This window comes from Typha latifolia, chromosome 4 (genome assembly GCF_019914945.1).
Source record: "Typha latifolia isolate L0001 chromosome 4, TyphaL0001v2, whole genome shotgun sequence".
NCBI lineage: Eukaryota > Viridiplantae > Streptophyta > Magnoliopsida > Poales > Typhaceae > Typha > Typha latifolia.
In genome coordinates, this window is record NC_133089.1 from 13,421,924 (window position 1) to 13,435,159 (window position 13,236).

Consider the following 13,236-nt stretch of genomic DNA (forward strand, 5'->3'; position numbering starts at 1 on the left):
TAACTTTTCCCCTTCACTCCAAAAGAATTTTTCTAGCACCTACCTAGCTATTGAAGTGCTAACAAGCTAAGGTTTATCCAACCTTTGGTCACTATTTGATCGATATCTTAAGATCTAGCCATTTAAATCATGCGATCTTAGATTCGTTTAAAGATTCTCTTCAAGGACGATAACATATTCAAAATTCAGCAAAATCCAACAGCTAGATCCTCTAAAGTTCTCTTTGAAAGTCACATCAACAAACCGATTTAGAACCGTTATGGATCGGATCAAGCCGATTTGTAATAATAATTTCTACTGCTAAATGAGCTTCTTGAATGATTCCATCACTCCTATTACTGCAATAAAGACTAGGGGTTTGAAATAGGTAGGATTATATCTCATTCGATTTAATTCCATATGTGAGTTTTGCCCATTTTGATTTTCGAATTCGTAGTCATATTTAGATAGTCTATACAGATACATATATGAATTAAAGAATAACATCCGAATCAATATCCATGTATTATTTAGTTTAAGATTTTATGAAAATAGTGATTATGAATATCTAATCTAGTTTTCATATCGCTTATATATATTTATATTACAAGTTCTTATATATTCAGAAAACATATCTGATTTCCAATCTATATTATTAAATGGGTAGGATTAAATCTGATCTAAATTGATTCAGTAACTAAGTTTTGCTTGATATATGTTAAGATTTTTCTATCGGTCTTAGTATTCGAATTCGTATTTGTATTACATAGTCTATGCAAATATATATGCGGGTTGATAATATCTGCAAATTACTTAGTTTAAAATATTTAAGAAGTTAGTGATGGAAAAGATTTTCTATATTTATTTATGAATCTATGATCTAATTTTTACGTAATTCTTTTTGTTGTTGGGAAAAGAAGGCAAAGCCTAATTAAATTTATTAGAATAGGAAAGCAAAAATGGTATACAAAATATAAGAGGGGAGAGGGGGGGAGAGGAATTATAAGGAGAGGGCAGAGGTGAACCCGTTAAGATTCTTACCTCCTTGCGGAACACAAAATATGTTACACCTAAAAAATGCGATGAATTGCCACACATGCCACCATTTAGAAGAGGATCCTAAGCCTCTTAAGTTCCAAAATAATTTATTGATTGTCTAAAGATTTTTAATAATTATATTACAAGTTTTCTATTTAGAAAATGAACATGAATATATCTAATATACAATCTATATTTATAGTTATATTTAGTCAATATGATGATTAAGTTAACTAATATTCATTATCAATATCTGAAAAACATATATGCATACAGATATAATTTTACCATAATTCAATCTGAACTATTTTTACTTCGAGAAAGAAGAGAAGAAATTTATATTCAAATTGAAGAACTTGGCTATGGTACCATGTTTACAAAATTAAGATTTTGGAGTTGAGTCTGATATCTAGATAGAATTAATGTGCAAGATCAAAGCGGTTAGCCATACCATTTTCATGTTGAGTGATTGTTCTTAAATAAATTAAAAAAGCCTCTCAAATATGTACTTTTTCACTACTAATGCATCTTTACCGGGCCGGATCAGGCCCACTAATGATCCGAACTAAATGGGATCCAATAAGAGCTCTTCTCAACCGCGAAGCCTTCCCTTCTCGAAGTTCTATTCACTCTCGAGCTCCAATGGCGAAGGCCACGGGGCTCTTCATCGCCTTCCTCTCGTGGGTTTCTTTCTTCTCCTAGCACTGATGCTTCTACGGCGTCTTCTCTTCTCCCCCTGCGAGACCTCTTCGCCCCTTTAACCCTAGCTCTCTCAGTCCCTCTCCTACTCGCCCGGCCGGGTCTTTGGCCCAGATTAGCGGCGGCGATCGAGTCCAGCTTCGTGGGGATGGCATCTGGTTCGTCCGGATCGTAGAATGCTGCTACGGGTACGGGAAGACCTATGCGTTCCTTCCCCTCCTGCCTGCCCCGATGGTTCTCTGTCGATCTGGTTTGACACCATTCGTGTTTGTGATTGCTTCTATGCCGTATCTTATCTTTCTTTTCTGATTTATTGTGAAAAAACTCATATTTTGTGCGAATACTCGCAGTTTTCGCTCCCGCTCCCCCTTGTTCCGGTAATCGGTTATAGGTTACGTGCTGAATAATGGCGCATTTGTGTTTGACGCCTTATATTGTACAGGTAAATATGGATTCAAGTCTTGAAATAAAATTTCAAATTTAATATGCTCGTAGTCATCGTTATTATTTTGTAAAATTATGCCAATGATCACGGGTTAGTCATAATTAAGAATAACATTCATGAGGACATTTAGTAGTATCTTAGAGGCGTGGCTACTGGCTATTACTCCTTTAAAGACAACAGCTGTGTGACAAGGCAATAGATTTGCATCGAGGCTATCCTGACTACTGATATGCAGATAGAACTGTTTGGTGAGATCAGATGGCTATTTTATCTGGACCATGAGGTAAGGCAGCTGGATAGCTGATTTAATCATTTAATAGCAGAGTGGTGCAAATTGCCTAGGCGGGAGTACTTGTTTGGCGTTTCTACTGAGGGGTATAATGAACAAGAGTTTTGTACTAAGTCAAGGATACTATTTGAATTGTGATATGCTGGAAACCTGTTGTTCATATTGTAAAAGGATGAGACTTAGGCATTAGGTAGAGGTCACCACTCACCACTCTAAAATAATGCAAAAACCAACCTCAGACCAATATAAAGAGCTTATGGTGTTTTTGCTCCCCTTGTTATGGTAATTGGTTACAGGGTGTCATTGGTGTTGTATTGCTACATGATGAGTAATGTCGCGTCTGATTTTGCCACCTTATATTTGTAGAGGTAAATCTACATTTCCAATTTAAGATACAAGTTGAAACTGTTAATTATGCTCGTAACATGGTTATTATGTTGTAAAATTATGCCGTAATCACTGGTTAGTCATAAACTCATAATAAACACTATTATTCACAAACATTTATTCAGCTGCGAACATAAAAAATTGGAGGCATGTGTGGTACTTATTTAAAGGTACCAGTTGTGTGAAAAAGACAATTAGGTAATACATTGAGGTAATCTTTACTAGTTATCTGGGTACCAGTTGTGTGAAAAGGCAATTAGGTAGTACATTGAGGTAATTTTGGATGGAATCACAAGGCTATTTTATCCGGGTCATGAGGTAATTAGTGGTAGTGACAGTTGGGCAGCTGATTTTATAGCAGAGTTGTGCAAATTGTCTAGTTGGGAGAAATTGTTTCGCCTTTGTTCTGAGTTCCATAGTGAACAAGAGTTCTGCAGTAAGTTGAGGATACTAGTTGAATTGCAATATGCTGGAAACCTGGCGGTCATATTGTGAATGGATGAGGCCTAGGTCGGTGGATGTCACCACTTGCCACCCTAAAATTATGGAAAAAATCAACCTCAAACCTATATAAAGAGCTTATGGAGTACTTATGGAACTTTTATTGGAACATGAAAAATAGTCATATATAAACTTTTCTTGCTCTAGCAATCGTAAGTGCATGAGCATGCATAGTCAGTATGTGCCGTGCTGGATATGCAAGTTCCAAATCCGTTCTTCTGCTGACAGCATTACTGCTTGCAACTAGGAAGATTGCAGCCACTCTTGCTCAGAAACACTGAACATGTTGCTACCTCCACCATGGGGTGCATTGTTTCAACTGTAACACACAAATAGAGAAGGAAAAAGGAAAAGCAGAAAAGGAGTACATAGATCAGAGAGGGCGAGAGTAGAAGAAGAAAATAAAATCTTTTGCACATAACCGCTGAAGTTTTTAGTCTTATTGCAGAAATCTGCTCTTCTTTTAAACAGATTTGCAGGTCTCTTTTCATTCATACAGAATAATTTCATTGTTTTTGTCACAGAGGTGGAAAAACGGGAGAGGAATGATATTTTAGTCAAAGAAGTAGAATATACTAAGAATATTACTAATATATTAACAAGAAAAGAAGTTTAATATTCTAATAATCAATGGAGAAGAAAGAAGGGTCTCAATTTACCCAAGACTGCAACTAGAAGGACCAAGAGAAGAGGAGCAAAGAAGAGCTCGACCATTTTGAGACTTACGAGATCTTTTCCTCAAGGTTAAGTTTGTTTGAGGATTAAAGTTGCAGGGTCTTGCATTTATACTTTTATAGTTAATGAGTGCATGAAGCAATTATTTTTTAGTGATGGAGAATATCTTTAATGATACAAAAGCACGATATACTATAAATTTTTACAAAGATATTGTTTTGTTTCATATATCTTTCCTTCGAGTATCAGATTATGATTGTGGTTGCTGGTATACATTGTTCTGTAGATTTCTTTCCTTCAGGGCGATATCTCTATTGCCAAATGAGCTACTACTCTGAACTTATGCTGTATTAGAATGATGATTTTATCAAAATAATATGTAGTATTCTCCTTGAGTTGCAGATCCAAAGACAGGAATTTTGCAGTAGATATGAGTTGGTCAAAATTTCTCCTTTTTATATAATATCTTGATGGCAGATGACACATCCATGGATGATTCCATCACTCTTAATGTTGCTACAACAATCAATGGGAAATTTATACCCTGACCAAAGAACTTGCTATAGTACTGTGTTAACAAAAATTGAAAATTTGGAGTTTGCGTGTGATCTCAGCTCATGTATGTAGGCATGGAAACAGACCGAATATGATCAAGTAGTGGTAAAACCATATTCGTGAGATACGAATATGAATAGTAAATTTAATTACCATTACACACAGATATGGATATTTGATGTATCCATAACTTTTTATGGATCTATAATGACTCACAAAAATACTAAAATTTATAAAACAGTCAGTAAATATATACAACACTTAGATTAGAGATTATTGTGAAAATTTATTATAATAATATTTTAGTTTATATGGTTATTTGAATACTGATTAAATACTATTTTTGAACCAATAGTCGCATAGAATATTTGAGAAGGGAGACGAATTCGGATATGAATATAGATAGACAAATCTAGACCTGTATCCCAGCAGAACTTGAATATGGAATTGGATCGAAACTGATATTATCCGACCCACATTAACTAGTAAGTTCTCATGTCATTGTTCCTAGGGTCGCTCGATATATATCTAATTATGTGCGAGTTACACATTTTGTAGCTACTCATGCTAGTCCGTTAAAGCTTTCTATGTAAACTTATGTGGTAGTGAGATAAGACGTGGAAATTTCTAGGATGATCATTGTGCAAGATTAAATTTTTATTCTTTTTTTGTGATTTATTTGGAAAAAATGCGGTCATCTGTTGTGCAAATTCTTGCAGTTTTTGGTCCCCTTGTTCCAGTAGTTAGTTACAAGGCAGCAGTGGCATTGTTGGCTTACGTGCTGAATAATGTCGCAATTGTTTGGCCTTATGTTTGCACAGGTAAATTTGGATTTCCAATTTTTGATAAAAGTTGAAATTGTATACACTTCAGTATTCGTGATTATTATGTTGTAAAATTGTGCCAATGATCAATGGTTAGTCATAATAAAGAATTATATTTGATTTATTCAGTTGCAAAAATAAAGGCTGGAGGCATGTGTAGTAATTATTTAAAGGTACCAGTTATGTGAAAAGGCAATTAGGTTGTACATTGAGGTACTTCTTACTAGTTATAATTTGTGCTGCGAGTAGGATTGATTTTGGTTGGAATCACAAGGCTATTTATCTGGGTCATGAGGTAATTAGTGGTAGTGACAGTTGGGTAGCTGATTTAATAACAGAGTGGTGCAAATTGCCTGGTTGGAAAAAATTGTTTAGCCTTTATACTGAGTTCCATAATTTTTAACTAGAGTTCTGTAGTAAGTCGAGGATACTAATTGATTTGTGATATGCTGAAAACCTGTCGGTCATATTGTAAATGGATGAGGCCTAGGTGTTTGGTGGATGTCACCATTTGCCAATAATGTAAGAAATCAACCTCAAACCTAAATAAAGAGCTTATGGAGTTTAATTTTTTGGGGAGAAGATCCTGTGGAGGTTTTATTGGAACATGAAAAATAGTCATATACAAAGCTTTTCTTGCTCTAACAATTGTAGGTGCATGAGCATGAATAGTCAGTATGTGCAGCGTTGGGTACACAACTTCCAAATCCGTTCTTCTGCTGAAAGCATTGTTGCCTGCAACTAGGAAGATTGCAGCCACTGTTGCTCAGAAACACTTGACATGTTGCTGCCTTCACCATGGGGAGCATTTTTTTCTACTGTAGCACACAAATAGAAAAGGAAAATGAAAAAGAAGAGTAGAAGTACATAGATCAGGGGGCAAGAGTAGAAGAAGAAAATAAAATCTTTTGCACATAACTGCTGAAGTTTTTAGTCTTATTGCAGAAAATCTTCTCTTTTAAACAGATTTGCAGGTCTCGTTTCATTCATAGAGGATAATTTCATTGTCTTTTTCACAAAGGTGGAAAAATGAGACAGGAATGATGGTTTTGTCAAAGAAGTAGAATATACTAAGAATATTTACTATTATATTAACAAGAAAAGAAGTTTAATATTCTAATGACCAATAGAGAAGAAAGAACGGTTTAAATTTACCTGAGGCAGCAACAAGGAGGACCAAGAGAAGATGAGCGAAGAAGAGCTTTGCCATTTTGAGACTTATGAGATCTTCTAACTCAAGATTAATCTTGTTTGAGGATTAAAGTTTCAGGGTCTTGCATTTATAATTAATGAGTGCATGAGGCAAATCTTTTTTCGTGATGGAGTATATCTTTAATGATACAAAAGCATGATATACTATAAATTTTTACAAAGATACTTTTCATGTATCTTTCCTCAGATTATGATCGTTCCTGGTATACATTATCCTGTAGATTTCTTTCCTTAGGGTGATATCTTTATTGCCAAATAAGCTACTACTCTGATGTTATGCTGCATTAAACTGACAATTTATATCCAAATAATACGTAGTATTCTCCTTGAGTTGCAGATCTGAAGACAGGAATTTGGCAATAGATATGAGTTGGTCGAGTCTTTTTTATGCAATATCTTTATGGAAGATGACACATCCATGGATGATTCCATCACTGTTAGTATTTCAACAGGAATAAAGGGGAAATTTATACCCAGACCAAAGAACTTGCTATAAAACCATGTTAACAAAAATTGAAATTTTGGAGTTTGTGTGTGATCTCATCTCATGTATTTAGGCATGGAAGCATACTGGATAAAACCATGTATTTAGGCACCAGTATCCATGAGAATATGGATACGATTATAAATGGTGAACTTATTTACCATTACACACAGGGCCAAATATTGGATATATTGATAATCTTTTGTGGATCTATAATGGCTCATAATAATACTGAAATTTGTAACACAGTCATTAAATCTTATATGAAATGTAAATTAGAAATTATTGTAAAAATTCAAAAGAATAATATTTTAGTTTATATGGTTTTTTAAACATGGATCCAAATACTATTTTTCAAAGTGCGAGATTATATTTTCCTCCTTAGTTTGATTTATTTGAGAAAAAAGAGGCTCATCTATTGTGCAAATACTTGTAGTAGTTTTTGCTCCCCTTGTTCCAGTAGTTAGTTATAAGGCAGCATTGGCATTGCTGCGCTATGTGCTGAATATTGTCACATTTGTTTTGCAGCCTTATATTTGTACAGGTAAATATGGATTTCTAAAAGTTGAAACTGTATATATGTCTGCAATCATGGTTATTATGTTGTAAAATTATGCCAATAATCGCTGGTTAGTCAATAATAAAGAATTATATTCAATTTATGCAGCTGCAAAACGTAATTATAAAGACTTGGAGGTGTGTGTAGCATGGATGGCCGTGCCGACCGGCACGGGTCGGCACTTGCCGTGCTGGCGGCGTACCGGCACATGGCACGAGGGGTGCCGCACGACACCCCTCTTAATAGTTCCACTGCTCGCCGTCGAGCTACCCATTGCCGATCGCCGTCGCCGTCGCCCGAGCGCATCGGTGCCCTAGCCCGAGGGAGAGATGAGATCACACACGATCTCATCTCTCTCTCTCTCTCTCGATCTCATCTCTCCCTCGGGCTAGGGCACCGACGCGCTCGGGCAACGGCAACGACGAAGGAGAGTTTCTCGTTTTGTTTTTCTTCTCCTCTTACGGCACGGCCGGCAAGTGCCATGGCACGGTCCGTGGCACGACCATCGTTGGTGTATAGTACTCTTATTCAAAGGTATCAGTTGTGGAAAAGGGCAATTAGATAGTACAATGAGGTAATCCTTATTAGTCATAACTTGTATTGTGGATAGGATTAGTTTTGGTTGGAATCATGAAGTTATTTTATCCGGATCATGTGGTAATTAGTGGTAGTGACGGTTGGGTAGCTGATTTATCAGCAGAAGTGATGCAAATTGCGTAGTTGGGAGAAATTGTTTGGCCCTTATACCTAGTTTCATAATGAACAAGAGTTCTGTAGTAAGTTGAGGATACTAATTGAATTGTGATATGCTGGATACCTGGTGGTCATATTATTAATGGATGAGGCTTGGATGTTAGGTGGATATCACCACTTGCCGCCCTAAAATAATGGAAGAAATCACCCTCAAACCTATATAAAGAGCTTATGGAATTTTCTGAGAGAAGATCTTATGGAGCTTTTATTGGAACATGAAAAATAGTCATATACAAAGCTATTCTTGCTCTAACAATTGTAGGTGCATGAGCATGCATAGTCAGTCTGTGCTGCGTTGGATATGCAAGTTCCAAATCCGTTCTTCTGCTGAAAGCATTGCTGCCTGCAACTAGGAAGATTGCAGCCACTGTTGCTCAGAAACACTTGACATGTTGCTGCCTCCACCATGGGGAGCATTGTTTCAACTGTAACACATGAATAGAGAAGTAAAAAGGAAAAGAAGAAAATGGGTACATAGATCAGCGGGCTAGAGTAGAAGAAGAAAACAAAATCTTTGCACATAATCATCGAAGTTTTTAGTCTTATTGCAGAAAATCTTCTCTTGTAAACAGATTTGTGAGTCTCCTTTCATTCATACAGAACAATTTCATTGTTTTTTTTCACATAGGTGGAAAAACTGGAGTTGACTGGTATTTTAGTCAAAGAAGTAGAATATACTAAGAATATTACTATTATATTAACAAGAAAAGAAGTTTTGTATTCTAATGATCAATGGAGGAGAAAGAAGGGTCTCAATTTACCTGAGGCAGCAACTAGGAGGGCCAAGAGAAGAGGAGCAAAGAAGAGCTTGGCCATTTTGAGACTTACTCCTAACTCAGGATTAAGCTTGTCTGAGGATTAAAGTTGCAGGATCTTGGATTTATAGTTAATGGGTGCATGAAACAAATCTTTTTTCTGATGGAGTATATCTTCTTTATTTTTTGTTTGTAAAAGTGAAACTTCATTAAGAAAGCAAGGGCAAGCAATCCAAAATACAATTACATGCGTATCTTTATTGATATACTTAATGGTACAAAAGCATGATATACTGTAAATCTTTACAAAGATATTTTTCATGTATATTTCCTCAGATTATGATCATCATGGCTGGTATACACTACTGTAGATTTCTTTCCTCAGAGCGGTATCTTTATTACCAAATAAGATACTACTCTGACGTTATGCTGTATTAGACTGACAATTTATATCCAAATAATAAGTAGTATTCTCCTTGAGTTGCAGATCTGAAGACAGGAATTTGGCAATAGATATGAGTTGGTCGAGTTTTCTCATTCTTTTCTACAATATCTCGATGGCAGATGACACATCCGTGGATGATTCCATCACTTTTAGTGTTTCTACAGCAATAAAGAAGAAATTTATACCCTCTGTAGATTTCCTTCAGGGCTACATCTCTATTGCCAGATAAACCTCTGACTTATGGTGTATTATAATGGCGACTTTTATCCAAATAATATGTAGTATTCTCCTTTGAGTTGCAGATCTGAAGACAAGAATTTGGCAATAGATATGAGTTGGTCATGCTTTCTCCTTTTTATACAATATTTTGATGGTAGATGGCACATCAATGGATGATTCCATCACTGTTTCGACAACAATAAAGGGGAAATTTGTATGCAGACCACAGAACTTTCTATAATACCATGTTAATAAAAATTGAAATATTGTATCTATATTCTCACGGATATTGTTCTACCACTCTCCTATCTTATCCGATCTGTTTCCATACCTACATACATGATCTGGAGACAAAATATTGTACTCAATTACCATTACATAGATATGGATTGGATATTGGAATTATCATAGTTGTTCTATGTATCTATGAGGACTCATAATTGTACTGAAATTTATAACATAGTCAGTAAATATGTACAAACTGTAGATCTGTTATTCATGTAAAAATTAAAAAGTGGTCTCTTATGTCATAATTTGGATAATATTCTAAACTATATTGATATCCGAATATTGATTCAGATATTATTTTTTAACACATTCCTGTAAGTATAGACTATTCTGATATGGGAATTCAGATACGAAGACTGATGTACAAATTTAGATTCATATGCAGAAAAACTTGAATCCAGAATCAGATTGTGTTGGATATTATTCAACCAACTTTCACCTCTAAATTATCATATCATTGTTCTCAGTATCCCTCAATACTTGTTCAATTATGTGTGATTTACGCTTTTGGCAGTGGCTCGTGCTACTCTGTGAAAGCCTTCTACTTAAATTATGTGGTACTGAGATAAAGCATGCACATGTTCTGAGATGATCCTTGTGTGAGATTTTGCAAGTATAATATTTCCTCCCTCAATCTGATATAATTCCATTAGGGTTTGTGATTGCATCTAGATCTTATCTTCTGTTTTCTGATTTATTCTGACAAAAGCTCATCTGTTGTGCAAATACTTGCAGTTTTGCCTCCCCTGGTTCCAGTAATTGATTATGACTTATAAGCTGGCGATGTCAGGTTATGTGCTGAATAATGTCTCTGCCTTATATTTTTTTACAGGTAAATTTGGATTTCCATTTCGGATAAAAGTTGAAATTGTGTTTATGTTCATAATCATGGTTATTATGTTGTAAAATTATGCCAACAATCACTGGTTAGTCATAATAAACAGTAATATTCAGAACATTTATTTAGCTGTAAACATAAAGAACTGGAGGCATGCAGTACTTATTTAAAGAAAAGTATTGTGAAAGGCAGTTAGGTAGTACATCAAGGTTATCCTAACGTCCTATATTTAGTACTGCAGATAAGGTAGTTTTTGGTGGGACTATTTTATCCAGATCATGAGGTAATTAGTGGTAGTGGCAGTTTGGATAGGTGATTTATTATCAGAGCTGCAAATTGCCTAGTTGGGAGAAATTGTTTGGCCTCTACGATGAGTGGCATAATGAATAAGAGTTTTGTATTAAGTTTAGGGTACTATTTTGACGTTATATCCTGGAAACCCGGTGTTCATATTTTAAATGGATGATTTAAGTGTTAGGTGGATTTTACTCTATGAAACACGTATACTTCATTTGTCCTTACGTACCATTTTTCGATACGTACCGGATATAGATATAACAAACAATACAGTTTGGTACGTATCAGATACAGCTTGATACGTATCGGATATAGCTCGAGGAGTATCCGAATTAAAAGAAATTACTTTAATTTTCTAAGACAGCTTCGATACATTTTTTTATCATCCAATCCCTTTTTTTGTGCTAAAAAATAACATTATATATATATATATATATATATATATATATATATGATTATCTAATCCTTCGTGATATTTTAAGTTTTTGTTTATTTGCTAATGAACTAAACATATAACTTGAAGACCATTTAAAGATCCAAATTAATTGTAGATTCATAGTTGAATTTGGTTTTAACGTTTTACTAACAATTTAAATTTTATATCAGTTTTCATTACAATATTAATCTAAAGTTTTAGACATGTAGATACTAAATTTGTTGGTTTCTTTTCTTTTATCTTATCATTTCTAGGATAATTATTTTTATCATATGTTATATTAGTTCACAATAGATTAAAAATAAAAATATATTATTTCTTTATTTATTTATTAGCGTATCCATATTGTATCTGTATCCTACTTTTAAGGATTTGTCATATCTTCGTTTCCGTATCTCGTCCCCATATTCCATATCCATGCTTCATAGATGTTACCACATTGATATTTGAGAGGAATCACTAAATTGGTGTGACTATTTCAATGGTTGTGGCTGTGAGAAATGTCCAACATATGATGTCTAGAATCAAGATTGATTCTTACTTAGGAGGTAATGCTAATTAATAAAATTGGGCAAGACTCTGCACATCATGCCTTCTCTGATACAACGGCTTCTTCTATCCACTTAAAGGTTGTTGTCTTTACCTCCTGATGGCTTAATCTTGAATTGTTAACCCAATGACGGGTTGCATTTAACACTCATGGCTTAGTTTATATGCTGTTTCCGCAAACTAATGCGAGAAATCAGCATCAAACCAATATAAATATCTTATGGAGTATTATTTTTTTTAGAGAAGATTTTATGGAGCTTTTATTGTAGTGTGAAAAATAATTAGATTTATACAAAGTTTTTCTTGCACTAACAATTGTAGGCGCATGAGCATGCGTACTCAGTACTTGCGATGTTGGAGACACAACTTTCAAATCTGTTCTGCTGATAGCATTTCTGCCTGCAAGCAGGAAGGTTGCAGCCTCTGTTGCTGAGAAAAATTTGACATGTTTCTGCCTCCACCATGGACACCATTGTTTCATCTGGAACACAAATACGAGGGGGTCGGAGAAGGGGAAATAAAAAGAAGAAAAAAGGAGTACATAGATCAGAGGGAGAAAGAATAAGAAGAAGAAGAAAAAAAATCTTTGTACATAACCGCCTGATGTTTTAGTCTTATTGCAGATAACCTTTCGATTTCAAACAAATTTGCAAGTTTTCCTTCATTCATACAGAATATTTTCATTATCTCTTTTCTTTTTGTGAAGGTGGAAAATATGGGAGAGGAATGATGTTATAATTAAAGAAGTAGAATATAGTAAGAACAAGAAAAGGAGATTAACATTCCAATGAATCACTGGAGAAGAGAGAAGGGCTTCAAATTACCTGAGGCAGCCACAAGGAGGACAAAGAGAAGAGCTAAGCTGCGAAGAAGAGCTTGGCCATTTTGAGACTTGAGAGATGTTCTAACTCAAGATTAAACTTGTTTGCACATTAAAGTTGTAGGGTCTTTCATTTATAATTAATGAATGCATGAAGCAAATCTATTTTGGTGATGAAATATATCTCTG

General features: G+C 34.9%; 1 long non-coding RNA gene across 4 annotated transcripts; it reads left to right on the forward strand.

The window, feature by feature from the left end:
* Window positions 1–1,622: 1,622 nt before the first annotated feature.
* Window positions 1,623–13,226, forward strand: LOC140787083 (uncharacterized). 4 transcript variants are annotated; one of them, XR_012108745.1, is made up of 7 exons: window positions 1,623–1,966; window positions 2,067–2,158; window positions 5,288–5,389; window positions 10,622–10,720; window positions 10,843–10,939; window positions 12,637–12,815; window positions 12,934–13,226. It is a non-coding gene; the product is annotated as an uncharacterized lncRNA (long non-coding RNA). The 4 variants fall into 4 exon arrangements; XR_012108747.1 differs by lacking the exon at window positions 12,934–13,226 and having other exon boundaries at window positions 12,549–12,913; XR_012108746.1 differs by lacking the exons at window positions 10,622–10,720; window positions 12,934–13,226 and having other exon boundaries at window positions 12,637–12,913.
* Window positions 13,227–13,236: the final 10 nt, after the last annotated feature.